Here is an 18,539-nt window from a genome sequence, read left to right as displayed (position 1 = left end):
GCTTTCAGGTTACTATCTCATCTCCTGGTGAAACTACTCATGGAATTCTACCAAAAACTTTGGCAGAGCAATTAGTAAATAAAGGAGCAAACGGGTGGAAATCCACAACTGAGAAAGAGAATCCATCCTGCCAAGCTGGCACCACAGCCATGACCTGCTGGCTCCAGCTCTCTGCAAGGTTTAATGCCCACATCCTTAAAAGCAGTTAGTGCATTTAATAGGGGTCAGTGGAAATGAAGCACCTACATAATGGTTAGTCACCTAAATATCTTTGCAGATCCAGGTCTTATTTCAGCAAAGGGCACAATAGGGCACTATTTGTCATGGAAATTGAGATTCACATTACCAGTCACAGAAATTTCTGAAGGTCCCAAGCTGAGCAGCTTTCTTTGGAAATGACCATGTGTACAGCAGCAGCTACTTTTCTGAGCAAATGTGCACATTTACACTTGGTTCCCAGGGAAACAGTTACAAGAGCACTGAAATATGGAAAGAGTTTTGCTGTATCAGGTGTTTTCATAATAGAAAGTTTGTAAACATAGACCTCCAAAAAGAAAAAACAAAAGGAAAAATAAAGGAAGTGTGACTCAAGGGAAAAAAGCATCCAGGGCAGAACAGAAAGTAAGCTGACAGGCCTGTGAACCCAAAACAGCCCCCAAAGAAGATGTGTCTGCCAGCAGAGCCAGCCGCGGCGTCAGCCAAAGAACTCAGCCACAAAGCCAGACACGGCTGCTGGAAAAACACATTCCAGGTCCTACGCACCGCTGCCAAGTCCACCCCATGATTATGGCCACGGATTTTGGAGAACCCAGAGGAAGAAGGTGAAAAGGAATAGGATCAACACTGCCTGCAGGGAGAAGAGGCAATTCCAAGGCAACACAAAAATTACTGGTTTGTCCAATTTTACTTTGTTCTTGCCCTACTTTAATGGAGAGTCTAGCTATGGTCTTTCAAAGTTTAAAGGAGACTTTGTCATTTTTGGCAACAAATCCAGCTTTCATAGCAAACATGATAATGGCCTTGCATTACATGGACTTATGGCCCAATGGATTCCAAAGTGTTTTACAAACTTCAGCTGATACATGGCCAATGTATACAGGGACCTCTTCATCCCCCACTGAAATGTGCTCAGCCTCTAAGACATCCTGTCACAAATGCTTAGCAAAGCACAGAGCTCTCCATAGTATTTAAGGCCAGGATATGGTGAATGCTTTGCGCTACTGAATCTGAATGGGAAGGAGGAATATAATTATGTGAGCAGATATTCAGTTGCCGTCACACTCCTTCTGCTCTACACCTGCTTTTAAACACTTACTACAGCGCCTTTCAGTTTGATGACCTTTCTTTTCCAAAGTCTCTTTGGGTAATGTCCTCAGTTACACATTGGATTCTCCTTGTATTTTGACTGTGCATATTCTGGGCTCATGCCAGTGGTTACCCCTCCACACATGTGTCCCAGTACAGTTCCCAGCCAGAGTCAACTTCTTCTGGGACAGAGATATATAAAGGCCAATAAAATTCTGGGTGAAGTCTTGTAGATGTCTTCCCCTTTGCTTATTTACTCCACAGTGGTAATTTGCCATATGTGATGCTTTATTTCATTTCATAAGCACTGATGTATTTTAACTCTCTCCTCCAAAAAAAGAAAAACAAACAAACAAAAATAAGCGAACAAAAAATCAACCCAAACCACCATTTCACAAGCAGGACAAAGTTTGTCAGGCCCAATGTCTACCTGTCAACATGAACATTAATCTTAGCCACAATTTGATTTCTTCCCCTAATTCTATAACAAAATTATCATTTTTACTCTAAGATCTCTATTAAGCACGTAAATCTTGTGGCTTTCCAAAGCCAAGAGAAGGTCAAATTATTTAATCCTGTTAAAAAAGCTTTGTATAGCCAAGCAGATTTGTACAACATCTAGAAAGTTTGATGGATTTTGAAATGTGACAAAATATGTAATGCAGATTTTCAGACACAACAACAGAATCACAAATACTCTAAACAAAATAAAATCCAGCACACTTTTAAACTTCACCTCCAAGACAGGGATATAAACACATGTTTCTCTTCAAGGGTTGTTAGGGAAAAAATATTTCTAATTCTATTTGTTTTCAACTTTCTTTTTCTTCTCTCATTAAGTATTTTCTCTGGTAACAGGAATTTTTACACCTGTCACTCACACTGCATCTGAATTTGGCCCATCCAGTGCCACCATGGACTCATGTCAGGATAATCATTGTAAGAATGTCAAACTCTGATTTTTTATTTTTTTTTTAGCTTTTGAAAACAGATGGTATTTTCCAAAGGTAAGATATTTCTGGTCATGTGTGAGAAAGAAATATTAACTGTCATTGACTGAAAATTTCATCCTAATACTGAGCAGATGGTCCCACCCCTTTCAGTTCAACTGAGTGTGTCACACAGTCCTACATTGTGCATCCAAGAACAGACTCGGGCCTTCTTCATATGGTATATGTACTATCACTTCACAAGGATCAGGTAGGAAATCTGTACCAGTCTAGAAGAGGTGATAAAAATATGACAAAATTGACTACATTTGCCCCAGGAAATGTCTACAAATCAGGTGCATGCTAGCCTTGGGAAACTGCTTTCAGAAGCTCATACACATCAGAAGAACCGAAATAAAACTATTATACCTCAAAACTATGCCATTACACATCTAATAAAATCAAGCACATGTAAAAGTCAAGCCTGTGAATCTCAAGCTGGGTTGTATCTCAATGTTCTTATTTTCTTATTTAAAAGCTTCTTATGCCCAAAAAGTGAGGATAATGTGCTAGACCTGGATCCCATGGCCTGACTTTACAGGTCTTTAACTCCCACCCAGTTACTCCTGTGCTGGGCTCAGCAGGTTGAGCTTGGCTGACTCCTGCAGCACACCCATCAGGCACCAGGGCTCTGGTTTGATTTGCAGATATCCAGAGATGGAGACACCAACATTCCCCACAGTGGTATTTTCCAAAGGTTAGTCTTTTCCCTGTTAAAACTTGTGTCTTATTTCCAATATGATTTTGTCTGGCTTCAGTTTCAGGTTATTGGTTTTCATTATTCTTTGGGCAAATAAACCTGTTCATAATCATACATGTAGATATACAGCTCCTATCCTGCTTTCTCTGCAGCTCCCAGAGATCTGAACAGATGGCAAAGGCAGATTAGCTCATGTGTTAAAAAGGGGAAAGCCCAGCTAGGGAAAATACTGCACTTAAGAAAGTCATTTTGTTGTTTGTTTGTTTTTTTTTTTTTTTAAGAAGACAACAGCACCCACAAAGACATGCAGCATTTTGAGACCACAGTCTTTTGTTGAACTTCTCACCACCAGCTCCTTGCTGGAGAGCTGTCTCCACAGAAGCCCTCCCCACAGCAGCTAGTGGTGAAAATACTTTTCCTGCTCCAGTTTTTCTTGATGGGGGATCCAAATTTATTCCTCAGTTTGCCACATTTCAAAGGGAATTGTACAATGCCAATCTCTTCCAGTGCTTCTTTGTTGGACTGCTACTCTTAGCTGAGGTGGCTGCAGAAAATCACACCAGCATTTTAATGAGGAATTCAGAGAAGTTAAAAGACCTTTCCATTGGTGTTTAAATCTCACACAAACACCAGGCTGCAGCTGTAGCCTTTGCTGCTTATGGATAAATGTATTATTTTAGAACATGGCCAAGACCTCCTTCTAGGAGGTCCTGCAGGAGTGGAGCCAACAAGTGATTATGAAAGGCAGCCTAAAGAACATTTGACACTGTTTTCTGCCTACGCTTAACAAGCACCTCGTAGTTCGGGCTGCAGTTTGCACGATTTTGGCTTTTAGAAAATATGAAACACCTTAGTAGATGGATTTTACGTCTAGGAGATTCCATCTGAGGCACTGAACCCACCCAGTTTTATTACTTTCAAAAGGTTGGGAAAAGCTTCAAAGTCGCATCTGACAACTTCATGAACTTATTCTAAAAAAATATCTGGAACTTTGGAATCCATGCACTTTTTTAAAAAATAAACACATACAATAAAAAGATCTACACTTCAAATAAATCTCACTAGACTTATTTTCTTAAGCTAAAATCAATTAATTTGTTCACTATTATCTATTTCATTTCCTTTGAATAAATAAGCCTTTGTTTACTACCTTTTGAAATACTACCCAGTATGTCACTCAGCCCTAGTCTGCCTTGTGATCCAGTGGCTGGGATGGGAGAACCAGCTGGCCACTGAGAACATTTGAGTGAAATAAAAGCAAAGAGCAGAAGCTTCAGAGCGGGCAGAGCTACAAAGGTGAAGAGAAGGGCATCATCCACTCCAGGAGAGAAGCCGGGAGCACTGTTAGGAGCAAACTTCTGAGGACTGCATATGGATTGCCTCCCTCTCCAAGTCTTTTCTAATTATTTTAATAAGACACACACGCCTTCGCCCACAAAGGCACTTAGATAAATGATGACAATCTTATGTAGCACACGGCCATTGGTGTCAATTCCTCAGCATTGAACAGCCACTGGTGCTCTCTACATTCTGCACAGGGCTATCAGGCAAGAAGACTGGATTGAGAATGAGGACCATACTGGAAAACCAACAGAAAATGCTGCAGAGAAGTAGCCTAGACATTTGGGATTTTAATTTCAGGTAAAATAGTGTAGAGCTTTGAAAAACTTGATTAGTGCTCAGTTCTGGTCTCCCCCAAGTAGCACTCACTTACTTGGACCCAAAGACACCTATCAAGTTATATGAAATTCACATTTATTTCTACAGAGCAGCCCAGCCACAAAAGGAAGATTGGAAATTGCCTCTTACAATGTTAATTTGGTCAATATCCTTCTTCTTCAGAGTTCTTCTGAGAGAAGAATTGACCTTGGTTTCCTACTCTTTATCAGAGTTATTTGTCCTGGGATATTTGTCCTGACCACACTAGTTTGCACTGGAGGTGTCCATTAGAGGAGCACCACCAAATCTGAGGATGGAGGTGGTGTACCCTGGTAAGAAAGGCAGCGAGGTTGCTAATTTTGACCATTGCAACTGTATGTACTCTGCTGATGTGCTGTCTTATGAACTGCTTTTAAATATATTGCAGTTGTATGCAAAGGTGTTTTCTGCAGCATTGCCTGCTTATCACAACCTTAGCCCAGAGGGACTAAATCGAAGGAATAGGAAGGAAACTAAAGTCTTTTGCAACATCTGACCTTGGCATGCCAGAAAAGCAGGTGTTCATCTACAGGATGAGATCAATAGAAGTATTGGGGGCAAGGGACAAAAGAGAAAGAGCAAGCAGAGGAAGGCAGTACAAAGTAATAAGTAAAGGGTAAAAGTGAACAAATGACAAAAGGATCATGGCAAATTTCCACACAAGCTTGAAGTCACAAATGAGAAAAGAAGAAATTAGAACCTCCAAATTAGAAAAAAAAGGAATCTGAAGCTCCCTTTGAGATCATTAAGGAAGACAGAGTTTGGACAAGCAATCTAATATACAAGAGGCAAGGCTAGACTTGGGCAGGCCTTCAGAATTTAATTAGGAATGGAGCAGGCTGACTCTACCCAAGAAGGAGCTCAGAGGCTAAAAAAGAGAATGGAGGACAACATATACCAAGGAATTGTGTAGGGTTACTAGCCCTCCATTCAGAGATTTGAGCCTGGCAGCTCAGACATCCAGTGACTGAAACACTTCACAGAGATGCACAAGAGAGCAAGACCACTGGAAGGACCATTACTAAGCAGAACTCCAGATTGAGAAAAGTCAGCAAGCCACACAATGATGTGAGGAAAGAGCTCAACCACACCCATGCAATAAAGAAAGCAGTAACATCACATTTTGTTGGGCCAGTCAGCTTTCCAGCATTCCAACACTTCTCATCCTCTGGAATCTGGTATCAGAAAATATGACTAATTCAAGAATTCAGGTAGAGAACAATTGCAGTTGGCACTGCTGCATTTCTAAAAATATGCTCTATTAAACCAAAAGTGCACAAAGTCTCCACAAAGTCACTATGCTACTCTTACCTTCAAAATGAATTGTTATTAATTGTTACCTGCAGGAACCAGATAGTGTTTCCCACCATCATACTCCAAAGTCTGCAGTTTTCTGGGACTAGCTTAGTTATTCCAGTTAGCCTTGGAACAGGTTAACTCTGGACTGTTTAAAATCCTAATTCATGAATTCAAATACAAGATTCAGCAATTTGCCATCGAGTTGCTTGAGCTTTCAACCCTTCTACTCTGCTACCCCTGGATGTGAAACTAAACATATAACAGCTGAAAATAAACTAAAATGATTGGTAGACTGTGGGAGTAAAATGATAAGTAACTGAGTATGTCTTGCAAGAAAAGGTGAATGATATATGAAGCAAGTTAGGACAAGTATGCTTGAAGATTCTCAGCTGAGGTGCTAAGACAGTTATTCATTTATTACACAGTTCACAACTGTGAATGGCTTACCTTGTTTTCTCTTCTTTATTTATTTTTTCCATTTGATGTGGAATATCAGGACAGGTACTCTTTTCAAGTTTGGAGAGGAGGATGAAAGTGTTGTTTCTTTAAAGTATTCTGTCCTTTTTGTTCATGTACATAATGCCTAAAGCAGGACTGTAATGGAAATTATGGTTAAAGTATTTTCTAGAGGAAAAGGTCAGCCTAAGCAAGAAAGAAGGATGATCTCATATTTCTGACAGCTCAGATACAAGCAAATCTTAGCACCAATAAGTTATGTCATCTGTTAAATTCACATAAGCAGAATGCTTATGTAGATTTTGCACTGTTATGACAAGGCTGTAGAGAACAGGGGTAAATATTCCATATGAAATAGCTATCTATACAGGGTTACTTATATCTATTATTATCTTTAAATAAATCAACTGAGAGTTAAGGCCAGCATGGTTTTCTGTTCTGTCTTCAGAGACCCAAGCTGTGCCACATTAAAAAACATAGAAAGCATAAATTTATGTTTGGCCAGAATAACAGAAAGCCATACCTTAGTATCTTACTCACTGAGATACTGTCCATTCTGACCTTGGCTGTAGCTCCATATTTTACACACTATTACTGTCATAGTAACAGACAGAGCCAACAATAATTTGCTTATACAATTTACAATACATTGTCTCCCAGCCACACTGAGGTCTCTTTAACCATCAGCAGATGTGTTGCTTGTATTAGCTGTATTTGAACAAAGCAGAATCTATTCAGCCCTAAAGTCCCTATGGCTGGTTGGCTGTGTTTTGAGCTTAGTGCATAGCTAATTTGGTGTTCATACCACTGTAAGTAATCACAGCACGGCTGAGGAGGTCTAGAAGTTTTCGCCCACAACCTGCTGACTTCATTTCATGTGTTTCTCCCCTTGCTGGCATCTGAGTTTTAGGATGCCATGATCAGAAAGGTTAATTGACAATTAATCCTGTAGATGTTCTGTGACATTCAGTTCTTAAAGTTCTTTCTATGTGAATAATGTCCAAAATTTCTTTCACCATAACCTTAAAATATAAATGTCACTCATTAAATTCTCAGTATTCATGCTTTGTAATTGAGCCACAAAATCTTGTACAAAAAAATCTATATATTCACCTTAATAATCCTGAAAAATAAAGTAGTGCAAAGAAGAAAAATACCACCACTGTTGTTTCACATAAAAGACAGAAGGGCTGTGGTTTTTTAATGTGTAGGTATGGACTACTTCTGTAAGCAAAGGCACTAAAGAAAGAAAAAAGCAGGCTCCCCCAAAGAAAAGGCAGGTCTTTTGTTCCAAATTTGGATTCCTGATACAGCAATACAAATGTATCTAGCACAGTGCAATAAAGAATGCAGCTATAATTAAATTTTTTCTGGGTATAAAGTCATTCTGACTGGTGAAAACAGGTTGATACTAATACTTGGTTAGCATCAGCAAATAACTTAAACTAGTTGTCCCTGAACTCAAATTCATTTGGGCAGAAAAGCTGTGTGGCTTCAAGGCTGTTTTTAACGGTAGAAGTAGACAAAGAATTGCCTTCCCAGAAGGTTCCCCAGACAACTTTTGCTTCCTATTAAAAGAATAAAAAGGAAAGAGAAACAGTTCAGAAAACTGCAGTATGTTTTACCTTTCTTTGCTAATTTTTGCTCTTTTACTTTTCAGAATTAGAAGACAAGGAACAAGGCAAGTCTGAAATAGATGGAGTTGACTCGAGCAGTCTGTGTATCCCTCTGCTTCCTTACCCCTCCTTCTATCAGTATTTCCTCACACATTTTACCCAGCATACAGCCTTTTCTTTTTAATATCTTTATCCCATCCCATTTATTTCCCTTCCTGGTATCCATAATACCCATCTTCGACATCTAGCTATTAAACCTACCATTATAGCACAATGGTAGGTATAAACTCCATGTAAAACATGGAGTTTGTAAAGCTTGTTGATTATTTTGATGGTGTGGCTCCACAGCCCAAAGATTTTGCTTTTAAGCCTGACATATCCAGTCTGCAAGGGATTCATACAGCTGTAGAGATGTTCTTATGCCTGCTAGAAAATGAGGTTCAGAATTTCCCCTTCTTCTTGCTGCCTCCACAGGAGATGGTATTTCTCTAAGCTGATCCCCAGCTGCTTTATTGGACCCTTGAGTCCATTGCCAGATAATACATAACCCCAAACAGCCTTAAGTTTGCTGGAAGTTCCTGAAGGGTCTGGATGCAGGAATACTGCAACTCAGAAAAAGGCAGCTTTATACTTCCTCCCCTGGGCGTCCTTTTTGCTCTTTGGACATAATAGAGCATCCGGACTTCATATTTCACTTCTTTCTCTCTGCTTCCCTTTCTGGAATGCCAGTGTACATCAGGCCTCGTGTCTAAAAATCTAGGTGAATTTGCTGTAAAGTTAGATGTTGGTCTAATTGCTGCAGCCTGGATGTTTAATCCTTCTGCTGCTTCTCTCTGAAAAATCACAATGCCTGAACTGTCAAGCACTGGCAATGTTTCTCTAGGATCTTTTGTTCTTATATAATAATATTCATCTTAGTGGAGATGATTATGAAATGAAGGACCTTATTACTTTTCCTAAGATGGTTTTGCTTAGTTCCAATACGTCTCCAAATTTTCTGAACTTCAGGGTAGTAATTGTCATCAAAATAGATAATTCTGTTCTTATACAGCTCTTCATTGTTCTTCCCAGCTGTCTGAAAAAAATTATAGCTGAGTTTGATAATTCTGGAAACAAAAAACAACGTATCTTGAGGGCTTTTGTGCTTCTGCCCTTTAAGATCTTTACATAAGACTATCAAAATGCAAGGATTGTATAAGTGACAGAGACAGCATTCCCACATTTTAGTTATTTTCTGTGTTTTTAGGAATGTCATAAATCCTGTCATTGCTTCTCCTTTGAGCTGTTTCCTAAATCACCACATTTTGCTCTTCGGAGCCTGTTCTGTTTTACCAGGAAAAATGAGATGTGTGTTCCCTGCACAAGGTTAATCAATAAAATCTTTACAGTCTCTTCTCATCTGGCCAGCCTCACTTTAATTTCAGTAACAGCGCTGTCAACTCACTCAGAGAGGCAGTTTAAGCTTTCTGAAGCCTTTGTACTTCTTTTCCCCATTCTTTTACTCTTTATTGCCAACTCTTTTGAATGTATTATCCAAGTTTCTGATAGCCAATTGTTTTCACAAAACCCAAGCTCTTCAAGTCATGTTACCTCGTGAAAATCTCAATTTTTGAGAGTATCTGTTAACCCTCAAAGGTGTGAAAGATTACTTGGAAAACATGTTGTAATGTATGGGAAATACTGAAAAAACAGGGTACAAATATCTTCAAATACTGTCTCTAAAAGTTCTTATTTTCTTCTTAATCTTGTGATTTTTGCGGCCTGGTTTGTGATTTTCAAATGCCTGAGACTGGCAGTGATATTTTATCTCAAAAGCAGAGCAAATTTTATTTTTGGCCAGCTGAGTACCTCAGGACAGTTCTGGACAAGAGTCACTCTATGTCTCACCACTTAAGCCATTTTCCCCAGCAGTTGCTTAATACCATACTTCACCTTCCTTTCCAATGGAAAAGACTCTTACCAATGTTCCAAGTCCTTTTACATCAATTTTTTCACCATCTAAGTGTTGGAATGGATACAGTGAGGCAGGCAACATTTATTTTAAAGACATATTTTCCAATACCAGTCACATTTACACAAGCATCTCTGCAGCTTATATACACAGAGACATGTCAGAAGACTGGGTGATCAGACACAAGAGCAGAAATGAATGCTCAAGGACTGTCAGGTTTGGTTTTGCCAGACTGTTTGGTGCTTGTGCCAAATACCACACCACAGCCTGAGATTTGATGGAACTGAATGTTTTGGAGAATATTGTGAACAGCTGTCAACATTACCCTTAAAATTAAAAAAAGTATGAAATATTGTATTTTATTTTATGACTCTGAGAAAAGTAAGCTATTTATTCAGGATAAGCTTTATGACTGAAATAGATTTTTTTAATTGGCAATTTCACTGTACCTTATTTTTTCAGATCCATCTGTCTGAAAAAATAAAGGGAACAGGACCTGAAATGGTGCACAAAACTTAAGCAAGGTACCAGGGCTGTTCCACATTTGTAATATTAATGCACTAAAAATATCTACTATGTACTAAATGTACTAAAAATACCTGCTCTTTTTCCAATTCTCTCATTGTAATATTTGAGAACCTGAGATTATATATTCATAGCATTCTAGTTTTTAATTAAGGAAATTAAATTATGGGCATTAAAAACAAGGAAACAAGAATAGTGAAAAACAGTTTAACATAATTCAAAGTGAATCTTCCTTCTATCATGGCCTAAAGATTACTGCATTGGCAACAAACTCAAGGTTTTCTAAATAAAAATTACCCTAGACAGACCTGACAGGAAAGCTGGGAGCTGAGTTGTTAAACACTGGAAGTAGTACAAACATGAAAGCACAAAAAGGCCTCTTGGGCAAGTCTGTAAAATATATTTGAAAATGCAACCTGAGGAGATCTGGGAATCACTGAAGAAATTTAAAAGCTAACTTAGGCTGGTTTATACTGTAAATTTGGGTGGGTCTACAGTTATGGATAATATGAAGAAGGGTTCAAATATACATGGCAGCTTCCACTGCAAAGAGCCACAAATGGCTACCAAAGGGCCATCAAGTGCAGGTAGTAAGTGCCACAATTGAAACAAGCAGCATGTGGCAGCAGCCTGCAAACTCATGCAGCTCCTCAACTAGGAGCAAAACAAATTTTACATTCTGCAGCCTCACGCACCTAAATTTTTATTAAAATTAATTGTTATTCCAATAGTAATAAATTCCATCTTTAAAAAGAGGTTTTTTCCAAAACATTCCTTTTAGAGATATTTTAAATTTAAAAAAAAAAAAAACCTCTCAAAGTGAAGATTCTTCTTTAAATAAATAACAAATTTTAAGGAGATTAGAACTACAACATGTTTTAAAACCTACCAGTTTGGTGTGTAAATTAAAAAACACGTAATACAAAAATAGATCTTTTTCTGTTCCCAATTGTCTAGAAGTAATGTCAAAAATCTTTCTAAACAGCAGGATTAAAATACTGCACATTACTTATTATGCTGCTAGCAGCTTTACTATCCTCTGCAAGCTTAGCTTTTTCAAATGATTAGAGGTACATATTACAAAATCATGGTTTGTTTACATTTCTATCTAATACCTTTAATTTGCTCTCTGAATGGAAGTGCTTTAGGTTCCAACTCAAATAACAGTAGGTTTTGAAGCTGTAGCCGCAAGGGCTTTAATCATGTGCTATATGGAACAAGTTCTAAATATTAAGGAGAATATGAGCTCCACCAGCTAAATAAAAGGCTGGGTTCCAGCAATACTTCTCTGCAAACACAAACTGAATCTCACTCTCTGTGTGACCTTGAGCAAGCTACTTGATCTTTTTGTGCCTTGACAAGACAATTATTAAAACTTGGACTTCTCTGACTAACAGATGTTTCTGTACATCAGCATAGAGAATACTAGAGTAAACACATTACTGAAAACATTCATGACAATAAAACGATGTGGAACCAAATTTCTTTCATTCCCTGTGATTTGCATCCTCATAATTCTTACTGCACTCACTGACAAAGCCACTTAAACCATGAGATCACTTGTTTTCCAACGAATTAAGTCCCAATACTTGCCAATCACTCTGCTTCAGAGGTCAAGGAAGATAAAGTCCTTCTCTTCCTTGCATAGATCCTTAAGACCATTAGAATTACATCTATTTGCAAGAAGGGCTCACAAAGCTAACAAGTTCCAAATGTTTCATTTTCTTAAATGCATGTTTGTTTCAAATCACATGTTTTTAATCTGCACGAACTGCCCATTTCTTGCTTATCTCTAGTATATGCTGTCCAAGAGATAGCATAACTAATACAAGTTAGAAAATACTTTTTCTTGCTATCACACAAACTGTTGAGCTAGACAAAAAACCACCATCTTCTCATGATCAAATTATGGAGTCTGTAGTACCACTTAGTAAAATACTAGTTGCAGAGAGTATCATTAGTAGAGCTGATTACTTAAAATAGGCCTAGCCATAATTAACACTAAATGCATCACAGTAAAAGGTTTCAATGTTTTGGAGTCACAACCACATTTATCTAATCAGTGTACGTTCATTACACGCTATCCCAAGGTGATCATTCAAAGGTTGTCCTTATTCAAAGGACTTAATCATCCTTAATCATCCTAAATTCTAGATGTATTTAAGAGAGGAAGGGAAATGCTTCTGAGGGTGGGACATCCCACCCGCGACCAGTTGATTAAAGTCACCTGTATCAGTGTAGAGACAGTCTAGACAAAATTCCTAGTTGAGTTATCAGGTTGAACACCTAAATTCAGGTGAGAAAAATGCCAGCCAAATGTGGGACTGTCTTTTTAATGATGGCAGGCAAAGAATGTAAAATTAACCAATGTCAATAAGTCTGTTAGATAGCAAGATACTTCTAGGTCTCTAATTCTTTTATGTGTAATGCTTGGTCATTCTTGTTTGGGAAGAAGACCTTTGAAGCATCTTAAAACTATTTGGTTTTTGGATTTTTTAAATTTATATTCAGATTAATATATATATATTTATGTAAACAGAGAAATAATATGCCTCAACATGTGTTCAATGGTTCTACTGTAAAAAGAGCAGTGTTGAAAGAGATAATGCATAAAACAGGGAAGGGAAAACATTAAAATTCAGACACAGAAGAAGCACCATTCCATAATTAATATGACCTCTGATAGGTTGAGATTATTGCTCTTCAGGCTAATGTAAAATAAAAACCCATTAGATGTTGCAGACTCAAGATGGTTCCATGAAACTTGCTCTTCCAGTGGATATCATTATAGATTTTGGGCATTATTTTATTTTCATAGCATTGATAAGATTTTATCACAGGGCAATTCAAATACAAGTGTTTAAACAGTGATTTGGAGAGTTTTGAGGGGATCTTTTTTTGCTTTGCTTAACATAAAAACATCCAATAGAAATTATTACTTCTACTTAGGGTTATTATATGTGAATCTATATTCTCCCAAGGATACAACCTTGTTAAACAACCTTTCTAAGGTTGTTTAACTGTTAGGGTTTGAAAAATGAATTCATGTATATATTATATACCTAGACATATATATATACATAATGTCTAGGTATATAATAATATAGGGATTAACCCCTCTCTGGTATCTCAGACTGATTCCAGAAGGTCATCCAATAACAGCAATGATTGCATATGTTATGTGTCATATACGCATCTTGTGATATCACAGCAAGAACCTATTTCATACCAAAAGGAATAATTTTGGCAAGGAAACTAAAGAGATTCTTAGGACATGTCAGCTGATGCTTACATGCTCTAGTGTTATCCATTCTTCCAACAAATTCATGGGGACTAGAACTAACTGCAGAGCTGGGAAGGAAAGATAAAAGGGTAATTTAAAAGAATTTGTGAGCAGCATTGATGGAATTATGCTTCTAATTTGAGTCTGGTATGAACTCTTATGAGGTTTCCTCCAGACAAGTGGAAATTTCTTTGCCACTTGTATCAAAATAGCTCCAGTAATTTGCACTTAACTCTAGCTGAAATGTAATGAGTTTTCTCTCCATTCTTATCTAATTCTTAGAGACATTGGAAATCTAACCATGCTAAGCGCTTGAAAGATGTCTTCACAAGACAGTTTCCAGCACATAACATTGTCCAGGCTCTCACCCATTTTCATGCAGTGAATGAAATACTGACATATAAAGATATTAATCCAAGAAGCATTTTTTCACTTCTAGGTTAAAAGAGCCTCACAACAAAACTCTGCTGTATGTCAATATCACACAGGCAGTTGTCATTACAACTGGCTCTGTCCAGCTTTCTTTACTGTGATCAGAGCTTGATATGAAACCTGAAGCCTTTTACCATACTTTTCGAGAAAAGAAAAAAGGCAAAACAGCCAAAAAACTGATTTATGTTTCCCAAAGCTGTAAATGCAAAGTGATTAGCAGGTTTCTAATGAGCTACATGAGTAATTAATCAGTTTCTTCTGGGAAAAAACAAATTTGTAAACATCAGTTACACTGTTGACCATGGGAAGAGTTAGGTTTTGAGGGATTTTTCTAAGACTGTAAGAGTAGAAAACCATATGGACTCTTCCTATGGATTGGCTTCACCTTCCTGTACATGGAAGTAAAACATACAGTTCTTTCCCGCGCAGAGAAGTCCCAACTTCAATGTAACATTATTTTCCTTTGAGAGCCCCACTGCAAGGCAACTTCATCAAGTCTCCTCCACTGTCACCTCCTGGCCCTGGCAAAGAGGGCACCCCAGGTCTGCAGGAGGAGGATAAATGACAGCAAGGCTCACAGCAAATTCGGGGTGATGTGCATCCCCTCTTTCACTCCCCTTTTTGAGTAGAACCTGGCACACCAGGAAGCTCCCACAATTTCCCTGGGGCACTCCCCCACCCCATCCCTTAGCAATCTCTTTTCCAACCTTTATGCCATGTCATTTCATCTTTCATCAGTCCTCTTCCTGGTTTAATTCCTCTGTTTCCTTCTTCTTGGCCCCTCCCAATTGGTGAAGACTTGGTTAGGACTGAACATTTGTCTTAAAAGGAAAACGACAAAATAACCACAATCTAGTGGTTACAGATGCCCTCCTACCTTTCAGTCTGAATGTATCCATATCATTTTGCAACCCTGTGCCTTTCTTCCAGAGTTAGGTAAGACTGAGTAGATCCCAACTTTTTTGTTTATTCTTATTGCCCTAACACACAAAATACATCTATGAACTATTTACATCCCTTATCAATCTTCATCAATCAGGTTAAATAAAAAATTTTTTTTTTTCTGCCTTCCTGAAGCAGGCTGCCTCCTCCACCCTTCACCGCACCTGTTTCAATTTGAATATTTTTTGTGTTTTTAAACACAAGAAGATAAAATTGTATGAGAATTCAGCTAAGGTCATATTGGCACCACACAAAAAAATTCCTCTTTTGTTTAATGCTTCTGCTAGCAGTATTCCACTTGAGATTTATATTTACTTTTTTCCCAGCTGTGCCACATCCTTGGCTCAGTCAGAAACTTTTGTCTTTCCCTGCTTTCAACTGCAGCTTCCTGCTTCACATAAAATTTAAGAGAAGCTATGGCAATGAATTGAAATGTGTTTAATAATGTCTTGCTTCACTTAATTTAGTCACAATGAAGATTAAATGTTATTTATAGTGCTATTTTACTTGTTTAGATTAGAAGAATTTCTTATTCTTGAAATTCTAATAACTCAAAAATTATACCAACAATTATAAACCAAAGGCAGGGTGAAGAGCAGGCATCTGTGCTGGTCTGGGACTGCAGTTCCAGAAGCTTCAGCTTTGCTACTGTCAGCTTCAAAGCCTGACTACAGTTTCAAAGATGTCATCGTCTTGCTGTAAAAATTAAGGCTATTTTAAGAGGTTCCTCCGCTGTTTATAGGGATTCAGCTCTCAGCACAGTCAACTCAAGAGGTGGGGGCACATATTTGAGGACATCTCTGGGCTTCTCAGACGTGCATTGGACTTTTCCCAGTGCATGTTCAGTATCCTGTAGAGCCTGAGACTTATCATGGAAATTAGCAATGAGTTGAGCAGCAAAAGCCACAATCATGCTAAACTAACTCTGGTTGAAACATGAGGTTCTTTGCTTTTTCATATTCCTTGAAAAGGTCATGGCAAAATGACAGATTTACAGATCACATAATCTTTCTCCAGCTGTTCCTGAAGCCGTGTCTCCTCCCATGCTGGATGTGGCCAGTCAAGCCAGCACTGTTGCTGTGAAGCATTAGTAGATCAACAAGCCCAGGAATCAAGGCCTTTCACAGATCATGATGCCAGATAGATTATCCTTTGTAACTGATAAAATTTCTCAATCTAAATATCTTGCAGCTGAAGTAGCTTTATCAGTGCTGTTAAAGTTTTCCAGAAAATGCATAATTTCCTGTATTATTTTACTGGCAAAGTATTATTTACTTTGCTGATTGCTGGAGTGTGTGCACATTAGGAAGCTGGCCTTCCAGGCCATGCTCTCAATTTTGTTTTTATTTTCTTTCAATGATTTGTCACTGGATAAAACAAAACAGCCCTGGGAGCATGACCTGAAATCCCAATTTTGTCCTTGGCCCAAGCAGAGTAGAGAACTAGTCAGGCTCCCTTCTACCTCCTGCTCTCCACCTCCTACTTCTCAGCTGAGTGTCTTTAGCACTACCCCATCATGCAAGAGGCAGATGGCAGCATGTCAGATGAGGAAAGTTGCTTCCCTGACCAGATACAGCACCAGAATGCCTAGAATTTGAATATTAGGATAGTTTTAAGTGGGAAATAAACTCCTCTCTTGAATGAGTGAGAAATAGATTCAAGACTAGACATGAGTGACTAAATAGAATTCTTCAGGCTGTCTGGGTTAGTGTCCAATAAATCTGCTTTCCTATGGGGCTGCCACATAAAAAAGTAGGTGGATTGGATGACCACTTGACCTGTTCCAGAATATTTCTGCCTTTTATCACTCCACTGCAAGGGTTAATATGATACGGGCTGTAATGAACTGGCCAGCTCCTGACATGAACAGAATCTGATTGATTATATGCATAGTACACTAATTCTCTGCAGATGATAATGGCCATTCATGTATCATGCATTCAGCAATCACCAACATCTTTAATACAGATGTAAACCTTTGTATTGATGCCAGTTATGCTACAATGAAGAGAGAAAGAATGTCAGAGAACATTCATTTTATTTCAAAGGGTCACTCCCAGCAGTGCAGCATGCCATTTTGTGCTGCCGTTGTTTCTCAGAAACATAATTCCCAGGAATGTACTGTTCCTAGTTTCAGAAGTAAGGACACAATTAAACAGAGAAATACTGCAAACAGATAAAATCCATTGCAGCACAGCTCTCATCCTTTATGCAACAGCATGACAATGCAATGGCGTTTGTGACAAGACGTCAAAGGGGAGAGGGTGACCACTGTTCCCTGCTGGACCATTTAGGATGAGCTGGACACTAAATAAATTCCAGTATGTTTTTCTTACCTTCAGTTCACAAGAGCATTTGCAAGTACCATGTCACGGCATTTTCAGAATAACCTCAGATCCTCCTGGAATCAATGAGAGACACAGGCAGATATCACAAAACAAATCTGCAGAATAACTCAAGGAGAAACTTGTGAAGGGAATGGAAATGAGGTGCAAGTGGAAAAGAGGATAATATGCAAAAGAAACAAGAAACATTTAAGAGCAAGAGAAAGGAAAGAATGGTGAGATATCTACATTTCCTAGTTTTCAGTATGGCAATATCACATAAAAACTTGCATGACAGACTAGACAGGCAAGGAACAGAGAGCAGGAAAACATGGGATGGGTCATAACAGAAACCTGAAATTACCAGGACAACTAACTTGAGCTGAAAAGAAAGGTGAGATAAATAATAATTTCAAAGGATATGTTTCTTTGCAATTTAAGCTGAGATCAGTCCTCCTAGGTGCAACTACTACATCACACTGCTAAATCCTAGCCTTGTGTTGAACACAGGTGGGGCTGGAGATGGTACCCCCAGACCCTGCCCTTGGGTTGCTGTCACCCTGTTTTGTTTTACTCTCAGCTCTTTTCTCTCCTGTGCAAGCACAAGCACTGAGGCAGCAATGCACCAAAAAGCTCACCTGGATGAGAAGTAAGAAGGAAAACACAGCCATTCCTCACCTGCATCAGTTTTCTGATCAAATTCAGTAGGAGCTGCTGCAAATGGTTCTGTCAGCACAACACAGGAGTCAGCAGACAGAGACTGGCATGAAGAACGAGTGTTCATGGAATGGGGCACGGACACATGCAATGAATTACACCCTTGACATTTGCTGCTTCTGCTTCATATCTGAAAGAGGGCTTGTATGCCTGAAATCTTGTCTGTGTTATTTTATCAGTTAGTCTAGTAAAAACAATAACAGAGAAGGGTCAGAATTAAGATTTAGAGCAAAATCAGCTCTAGTTTGTAACTACAATAGTTGCTCCCTTGAATAATTGGATTCACAAAGTTAGCTCTGCTT

The sequence above is a fragment of the Ammospiza caudacuta genome, chromosome 3, assembly GCF_027887145.1.
Source record: "Ammospiza caudacuta isolate bAmmCau1 chromosome 3, bAmmCau1.pri, whole genome shotgun sequence".
Taxonomy (NCBI): domain Eukaryota; kingdom Metazoa; phylum Chordata; class Aves; order Passeriformes; family Passerellidae; genus Ammospiza; species Ammospiza caudacuta.
This window is presented reverse-complemented; position numbering follows the sequence as displayed.